The sequence below is a fragment of the Arachis hypogaea genome, chromosome 14 (assembly GCF_003086295.3).
Source record: "Arachis hypogaea cultivar Tifrunner chromosome 14, arahy.Tifrunner.gnm2.J5K5, whole genome shotgun sequence".
Classification (NCBI taxonomy): domain Eukaryota; kingdom Viridiplantae; phylum Streptophyta; class Magnoliopsida; order Fabales; family Fabaceae; genus Arachis; species Arachis hypogaea.
This window is the reverse complement of record NC_092049.1, coordinates 67,310,285-67,319,925: the sequence shown is the minus strand read 5'-3', so window position 1 is coordinate 67,319,925 and position 9,641 is coordinate 67,310,285. Positions and strand designations below refer to the sequence as shown.

General features: G+C 37.0%; 1 non-coding gene across 1 annotated transcript; it reads right to left on the bottom strand.

Moving 5' to 3' along the window:
- Nucleotides 1-3,814: 3,814 nt before the first annotated feature.
- Nucleotides 3,815-3,922, bottom strand: LOC112745733 (small nucleolar RNA R71). The gene has a single exon (XR_003173646.1). It is a non-coding gene; the product is annotated as a small nucleolar RNA R71 (small nucleolar RNA).
- Nucleotides 3,923-9,641: the final 5,719 nt, after the last annotated feature.

The window sequence follows — 9,641 nt, the reverse complement described above, 5'->3', positions numbered from 1 at the left end:
TGCAAACTGGCGTTTAACGCCAGATTTTTGCCCTATTCTGGCGTTAAACGCCAGAAACAAGTTGCAAAGCAGAGTCAAACGCCAGAAACAAGTTACAAACTGGCATTTAACTCCAAGGAAGACCTCTACACGTGAAAGCTTCAATACCCAGCCCAAGCACATACCAAGTGGGCCCGGAAGTGGATTTCTGCATCAATTACTTAATTTTGTAACCCTAGTAACTAGTTTAGTATAAATAGAACTTTTTACTATTGTACTAGGAGTCTTTTTTCCTAATTTCAAATTCATATGCCATTTGGGGAGGGTGGCTATTCGGTCATTCCTAGACCTTGTTCTTATGTATTTTCAACGGTGGAGTTTCTACACACCATAGATTAAGGTGCGGAGCTCTACTGTTCCTCGAGCATTAATGCAAAGTACTATTGTTCTTCTATTCAATTCATGCTTATTCTTATTCTAAGATATTCATTCACACACAAGAACATGATGAATGTGATGATTATGTGACACTCATCACCATTCTCACTTATGAACGCGTGATTGACAACCACTTCCGTTCTACATGAAAATAAGCTAGAGTGTGTATCTCTTGGATTCCTGGTCCACGATGCATGGTTGCCTCTCCTAACAACAGAGCCTTCCATTCCGTGAGATCAGAGTCTTCGTGGTATAAGCTAGAATCAATTGGCAGCATTCTTGAGATCCGAAAAGTCTAAACCTTGTCTGTGGTATTCCGAGTAGGATTTGGGATGGGATGACTGTGACGAGCTTCAAACTCGCGATTGTAGGGCGTAGTGACAGACGCAAAAGGATAGTAAATCCTATTCCTACATGATCGAGAACCAACAGCTGATTAGCCATACGAGAAACCGTAGAGGACCATTTTCACTGAGAGGACGGGAAGTAGCCATTGACAATGGTGACACCCAACATACAGCTTGCCATAGAAAGGAGTATGAAGGATTGGATGAAGGCAGTAGGAAAGCAGAGATTTAGAAGGAACAACGCATCTCCTTACGCTTATCTGAAATTTTACGTTTTATTTATCTTTTAATTATTAAAACTCTATAACCATTTGAATCCGCCTGACTGAGATTTACAAGGTGACCATAGCTTGCTTCAAGCCAACAATCTCCGTGGAATCGACCCTTACTCACGTAGGGTTTATTACTTGGACGACCCAGTACACTTGCGGGTTAGTTGTATCGAAATTGTGAAAAAGAATTTAAGATTGCAAACGTGCGTGCTGAGTTTTTGGCACCGTTGATGGGGAACGAACAATCACGATTTCGTGCACCAAGTTTTTGGTGCCGTTACCGGGGAGGGAACGAACACCAATTTCACATTTGTTTCCGGAAACAACAGTGCCAAGATTTTGGTCCGGCAACAACACCAAGTTTTTGGCGCCGTTGCCCGGGATTGTTCGAGTTTGGACAACTGACAGTTCATCTTGTTGCTCAGATTAGGTAATTTTTTTTTAATTTTAAGTTTTTTTTTATTCTTTTTATTTTCGAAAAATTTTCAAAAAATTTATAAAAATAAATTATTCTATGGCTTCAGAATTTTTAAGAATGAATTCTAGAGTTTCATGATGATCTGTTGAAATCTGGCTGGCTGTGAAGCCATGTCTAATCTTCTGGACCGAGGTTTTAACTCATCATCGTAAGAGCTTTTTGTTTCTCATCAATTCATCTGTTGTATGCCTAATTTGTATATTAAAGCTTGGCTGGCCATTGGCCATGTCTAGTGTTTTGGACCAGAGCTTTCACTGAAAGCTTTGCTGGCTAGTAAGCCATTTCTAATTCCTGGACCGAAGCTTTAGACTAACTTTGCATGATTCCTGGAATTCTTATTAAAAATTTTGAAATCCTTATTTTTCCAAATAATTTTTGAAAAATCCAAAAAAAAAATATTTAATAAAATCATAAAAACCAAAAATAATTTTGTGTTTCTTGTTTGAGTATAGTGTCAATTCTTAAGTTTGGTGTCAATTGCATGCTTTTACAATTTCCTTTAATTTTCGATAATTCATCATATGTTCTTCATGATCTTCAAGTTGTTCTTGATGACCTCCTTTGTTTGATCTTTGCATTTTTAAGTTTTATGTCTTTTCTTGTTTTCCATATGCATTTTCAATTTGTTAGTGTCTCAACATTAAAAATTTTTAAGTTTGGTGTCTTGCATGTTTTTCTTTTCTTAAAAATTTTCAAAAATAAGTTCTTGGTGTTCATCTTGACATTCAAAGTGTTCTTGCATGCATTGTGTGTTTTGATTCATAATTTTCATGTTTTGAGTCTTTTTGATGTTTTTCTCTCTCATCATTAAAATTCAAAAATAAAAAAATATCTTTTCCTTATTCACTCATAAATTTTCGAAAATTTGAGTTGACTTTTTCAAAACTTTTTAAAATTTAATTGTTTCTTATGAGTCAAGTCAAAATTTCAATTTAAAAACCTTATCTTTTTCAAATCTTTTTCATTTTTCTTTCATAATTTTCGAAAATTTCAAATTGATTTTCAAAAATCCTTTTCCTATTTTGTTTCATAACTTGAAAATCTTTACTAACAATTAATGTGATTGATTCAAAAAATTTTAAGTTTGTTACTTGCCTAGTAAGAAAGGTTCAATCTTTAAAATTTAAAATCATATCTTTTTGTTTCTTGTTAGTCAAGTAATCAACTTTAATTTTTCAAAATCAAATCTTTTTAAATTTCTTTTTCAAGTCTTTTTCAAAATAAATTTCAATCACATCTTTTTCAAAATCAATTTCAAAATCTTTTCTAACATCCTATCTTTTCAAATTTGATTTTCAAATCTTTTTCAATTAACTACTTGACTTTTTGTTTGATTTTAAAAGTTTTATGTTTCAATCATATCTTTTTCAAAACTACCTAACTAATTTTCCCTCTCTTATTTTCGAAAACCCCTCCCCTTATTTTCAAAATTCCTTTTTAATTAACTATTTGTTTTAAATTTTAATTTGATTTAATTTTATTTTTCTTCTTAAAATTTTTGAATTCTAACTAATTTTAAATTAAAAAACAAAAATATTTTTATTTTATTTTTTTTAATTTTCGAATTCTTCCCTCTCTCATCTCCTTCTAATTATTTATTTATTTACTAACACTTCTCTTCATCTCAAAATTCGAACCCTCTCTTCCTCTTGGTGTTCAAATTTCTCTTCTTCTATTCTTTTCTTCTTCTACTCATATAAAGGAATCTCTATACTGTGACATAGAGGATTCCTCTTCTTTTCTGTTCTCTTCTTTTTCACATGAGCATGAGCAAGGATAAGAACATTCTTGTTGAAGCTGATCCGAACCCTGAAAGGACTCTGAAGAGGAAGCTAAGAGAAGCTAAAACACAACACTCTTAAGAGGACTTTATTAAAATTTTCGAAAAAGAAGTTGAGATGGCCGAAACCAATAACAATGGTGGAGGTGCAAGGAAGATGCTTGGTGACTTTACTGCACCAAATTTCAACTTACATGGAAGAAGCATCTCAATCCCTGCAATTGGAGCAAACAATTTTGAGCTAAAGCCTCAATTAGTTTCTCTGATGCAACAGAACTGCAAGTTTCATGGACTTCCATCAGAAGCTCCTTTTCAGTTCTTAACTAAATTCTTACAGATCTGTGATACTGTTAAGACCAATGGGGTTGATCCCGAGGTCTACAGGCTTATGCTTTTCCCGTTTGCTGTAAGAGACAGAGCTAGAATATGGTTGGACTCTCAACCTAAAGATAGCTTGAACTATTGGGATAATCTGGTCACGGCTTTCTTAGCCAAGTTCTTTCCTCCTCAAAAGCTTAGCAAGCTTAGAGTGGATGTTCAAACCTTCAGACAAAAAGAAGGTGAATCCCTCTATGAAGCTTGGGAGAGATACAAGCAACTGACCAAAAAGTGTCCTTCTGACATGCTTTCAGAATGGACCATCCTGGATATATTCTATGATGGTCTGTCTGAATTATCAAAGATGTCATTGGACCATTTTGCAGGTGGATCCATTCACCTAAAGAAAACACCTGCAAAAGCTCAAGAAATCATTGACATGGTTGCAAATAACCAGTTCATGTACACTTCTGAAAGGAATCCTGTGAGTAATGGGACGCCTCAGAGGAAGGGAGTTCTTGAAATTGATGCTCTGAATGCCATATTGGCTCAGAACAAAATATTGACTCAGCAAGTCAATATGATTTCTCAGAGTCTGAATGGATTGCAAGCTGCATCCAATAGTACTAAAGAGGCATCTTCTGAGGAAGAAGCTTATGATCCTGAGAACCTTGCAATAGCAGAGGTGAATTACATGGGTGAACCCTATGGAAACACCTATAATCCCTCATGGAGAAATCATCCAAATTTCTCATGGAAGGATCAACAAAAGCCTCAACAAGGCTTTAATAATGGTGGAAGAAACAGGTTTAGCAATAGCAAGCCTTTTCTATCATCCACTCAGCAACAGACAGAGAATTCTGAGTAGAATCCATCTAGCTTAGCAAATATAGTCTCTGATCTATCTAAGGCCACTCTAAGTTTCATGAATGAAATAAGGTCCTCCATCAGAAATTTGGAGGCACAAGTGGGCCAGCTGAGTAAAAGAATCACTGAAACTCCTCCTAGTACTCTCCCAAGCAATACAGAAGAGAATCCAAAAAGAGAGTGCAAGGCCATAACCTTACTTGGTGTGGCCGAACCCAGAGAGGAGGAGGAGGACGTGAATCCCAATGAGGAAGACCTCATGGGACGTCCTTTGAACACTAAGGGGTTCCTCAATGAGGACCTGAAGGAATCTGAGGCTTATACAGAGACCATAGAGATTCCATTCAACTTGCTTCTGCCCTTCATGAGCTCTGATGAGTAATCTTCCTCTGAAGAGGATGAAGACATTACTGAAGAGCAAGTTGCTAAGTACCTTGGTGCAATCATGAAGCTGAATACCAAATTATTTGGTAATGAGACTTGGGAAGATGAACCTCCCTTGCTCACCTATGAACTAAATGCATTGGATAGGCAGAAATTACCTCAAAAGAAACAGGATCCTGGTAAATTCCTAATTCCCTGTAACATAGGCACCATGACCTTTGAGAAGGCTATGTGTGACCTGGGATCAGGCATAAACTTAATGCCACTCTCTGTAATGGAAAAACTAGGAATCTTTGAGGTGCAAGCTGTCAGAATCTCATTAGAGATGGCAGACAACTCAAGAAAACAGGCTTATGGACAAGTAGAGGAGGTGTTAGTAATGGTTGAAGGCCTTTACATCCCGGCTGATTTAATAATCCTAGACACTGGGAAGGATGAGGATGAATCCATCATCCTTGGAAGACCCTTCCTAGCCACAGCAAAAGCTGTGATTGATGTGGACAGAGGAGAGTTGGTCCTTTAACTGAATGAGGACTACATTGTGTTTAAGACTCAAGGTTCTCCTTCTGTAACCATGGAGAGGAAGCATGAAAAGCTTCTTTCACTGCAGAGTCAACCAAAGCCCCCACAGTCAAACTCTAAGTTTGGTGTTGGGAGGCTACAACCAAACTCTAAGTTTGGTGTTGAACCCCCACAGTCAAACTCTAAGTTTGGTGTTGGGAGGTCCCAACCTTGCTCTGATTATCTGTGAGGCTCCATGAGAGCTCACTGTCAAGCTATTGACAGTAAAGAAGCGCTTGTTGGGAGGCAACCCAATGTTATTTAATTATATCTATTTTATTTTTATTGTTATTTCGTGTTTTATTAGGTTGGTGATCATGTGAAGTCACAAAAACTACTGAAAAATCAAAAACAAAATGAAAAACAGCATTAAAAATATCACACCCTGGAGGAAGAGCATTCTGGCGTTTAACACCAGAAACAGGCATCAACCTGGCGTTAAACGCCAGAAACAGGCTACATTTGGGCGTTTAACGCCAAAAACAAGCAGCAAGCTGCCGTTTAATGCCAGACATGCATGCTAAGGGTGTTTTACACGCCTAATTAGAGCAGGGATGTTAAGTCCTTGACCCCACTGGATCTGTGGATCCCACAAGATCCCCACCTACCCCACCTCTTCTTCTCTCCTCTTCACACCTTTTCATAACCCTCTTCCCCAAATACCCTTCACCAATCACCTCAATCACTCTTCCCCATCATCTCTTAACCACTCACATCCCTCCACTCTTCCCCATAAACCCCACCTACCTCCAAAATTCAAATTCTTTTCCCTCCCAAACCCAACCCTAATGGCCGAACCCTAAACCTCCCCCCACTCCTATATAAACCCCTCAACACTACTCCATTTTCACACATTACAACCACCACTTCTCCCCCTTGGCCGAATACACCTTCTCCCTCAATCTCCTCCATTTTCTTCTTCTTCTACTACTTTCTTTCTTCTTTTGCTCGAGGACGAGCAAACATTCTAAGTTTGGTGTGGTAAAAGCCTTGCTTTTTATTTTTCCATAACCATTTATGGCACCTAAGGCCAGAGAAACCTCTAGAAAAAGGAAAAGAAAGGCAAAAGCTTCCACCTCTGAGTCATGGGAGATGGAAAGATTCATCTCAAAGGTCCATCAAGACCACTTCTATGAAGTTGTGGCCAAGTCATCTGTACCCTATGCAATTCAGCTAGAATTATCATAGAAGGAGACATCCTCATTGAAGAGGACAAGCCCATCACTAAAAAGAGGATGGAGCAAACAAGAGATCATGGACCTCAACAAGAGAATGAGGAAATTCCTTACCATGAAATCCTGAGATACCTCAAGGGATGTACTTTCCTCCACAGAACAATTGGGAGAAAATCAACACCTTCCTAGGAGAATTAAGTTCCAACATGGGACAACTAAGGATGAGGGAGGAGCAACAAAGACAAGGAAGAGACATAGAGGAGCTCAAGAACACCATTGGTTCTTCAAGAGGAAGAAGACGCCACCCTCACTAAGGTGGACCCGTTCCTTAATCTCCTTGTTCTTATTTTTCTATTTTTTTGTTTACTATGCTTTATGTTTATGTTTGTGTCTTATTACATGATCATTAGTATTTAAGTGTCTATGTCTTAAAGCTATGAATGTCATATGAATCCATCACCTTTCTTAAATGAAAAATGCTTTAATTACAAAAGAACAAGAAGTACATGAATTTCGAAGACATCCTTGAAATTAGTTTAATTATTTTGATGTGGTGACAATACTTTTTATTTTCTGAATGAATGCTTGAACAGTGCATATGTCTTTTGATATTGTTGTTTATGAATGTTAAATATGTTGGCTCTTGAAAGAATGATGAAAAAGAGAAATGTTATTGATAATCTGAAAAATTATAAAATTGATTATTGAAGCAAGAAAAAGCAGTGAATACAAAAGCTTGCAAAAAAAAAGAAAAGAAATATGGCAAAAAAAAAAGAAAAAAGAAAAAAAGAGACAGAAAAAGAAAAAGCAAGTAGAAAAAGCCAAAAGCTCTTTAAACCAAAAGGCAAGAGCAAAAAGCCAATAGCCCTTAAAACCAAAAGGCAAGGGTAAAAAGGATCCAAGACTTTGAGCATCAGTGAATAGGAGGGCCTAAAGGAATAACATCCTGGCCTAAGCAGCTAAACCAAGCTGTCCCTAACCATGTGCTTGTGGCGTGAAGGTGTCAAGTGAAAACTTGAGATTGAGCGGTTAAAGTCGAGGTCCAAAGCAAAAAGAAGAGTGTGCTTAAGAACCCTTGACACCTCTAATTGGGGACTCCAGCAAAGCTGAGTCACAATCTGAAAAGGTTCACCCAGTTTTGTGTCTGTGGCATTTATGTATCCGGTGGTAATACTGGAAAATAAAGTGCTTAGGGCCACGGCCAAGACTCATAAAGTAGCTGTGTTCAAGAATCAACATACTAAACTAGGAGAATCAATAACACTATCTGAATTCTGAGTTCCTTTAGATGCCAATCATTCTGAACTTCAAGGGATAAAGTGAGATGCCAAAACTGTTCAGAGGCAAATAGCTACTAGTCCCGCTCATCTAATTGAATCTAATTTTCATTGATATTTTTGAGTTTATAGTATATTCTCTTCTTTTTATCCTACTTGATTTTCAGTTGCTTGGGGACAAGCAACAATTTAAGTTTGGTGTTGTGATGAGCAGAAAATTTATATGCTTTTTGGCATTATTTTTACATAGTTTTTAGTATGATTTAGTTAGTTTTTAATATATTTTTATTAGTTTTTAAAAAAAAATCACATTTCTGGACTTTACTATGAGTTTGTGTGTTTTTTTGTGATTTTAGGTAATTTCTGGCTAAAATTGAGGGACTTGAGCAAAAATCTAATTCAGAGGCTAAAGAAGGACTGCAGATGCTGTTGGATTCTGACCTCCCTGCACTCGAAGTGGATTTTCTGGAGCTACAGAACCTGATGCGCATAAACGTGTTATGCTACGATTTAGGAAATTGCACGATCGGCAAAATTCCTTCCGGCAAGTGCACCGGTTATCGTCGTCAAGTAAAAACTCACAATAGAGTGAGGTCGAATCCCACAAGGATTGGTTGAGTGAGCAATTCGGATTAGAAGTGTGTTCTAGTTGAGCGGAATCAAGATTTGAGATGAGAATTGCGGAATGTAAAATTGGCGGGAAAAGTAAATGACAAGAAAATTAAATGGCTGAATCTTAAATTGCATGAATTAAAGAGCAAAATGTAAATTGCTGAAATTAAAAGGGAATGGGGATGATTGCAAGAATTGAATTGCAGAATGTAAAGAGAAAGTGGAAATCAGAAATGGGGAATTCATTGGGTTTAGGAGATATTGAAATCTCCGAATCAAAACATGTAAATCTCTTCCTCAACCAATGCATTCATTGAATTTTGCTTGGCAATCTTATATGATTGGATCCCAATTCCTTGGCTCACCAATGCTCTCTAAAAACAAACAAATTCCCAATCCCTTGGTTTAAATGTTCATAAGAAGAGATGATGCTTGATCACTGATTATACCACACAATTTCATGAACCACAATTTGGTAGGATTACATGTCACAATATCCATCCAAACCCCAATCCAATCCACTGTGAGAAAGCTTCTCTAGCATGAATCCTCCATTCCTTTCCCAAGGCTCCGAAGGATTCCAAGTATGAGTAGTCTCTTTCCCAAGACAACTACTCAATGGAATTAAATCGAGAAGCTTTCTAACAAAATTCAAGAGAAAAGATTGAAGAAGAAGATAAACTATTATTGATTCATTGAATTACAATAGAGCTCCCTAACCCAATGAAAGGGGGTTTAGTGAATCATAGCTCTGAATTCAATTACAAAGAAAAAGAAACTAGCTAAAAATGAATGTCAAAGTCCCTTCTAACTTAACTTCTATCCTATTTATACACTTTCTATATTGAGCTTCAGTTGTGCTTCTTGGGCTTTGAGGCCTCTCCTTGCTTTCCTTTTGTCTTGGGTTTATGATCCATAATCTTGATGAGGTTGTTGATCCAAATCCTGTAACATTTATTGAGCCAACTTAGTGATAATCAAATAATGGCACATGACTCAATAAATGAGATTTCAAACTCATCAATCCCTCAGGCCCAATCCCATAAACCATGATATTCAATTGGGTTTCATACCAAAGTAAGTTTAAGTTAATAATTGTGCTCAAAGACTAACTTAAATCACAATATTTTTGGCCCAGAAACCTTTTTTCAAG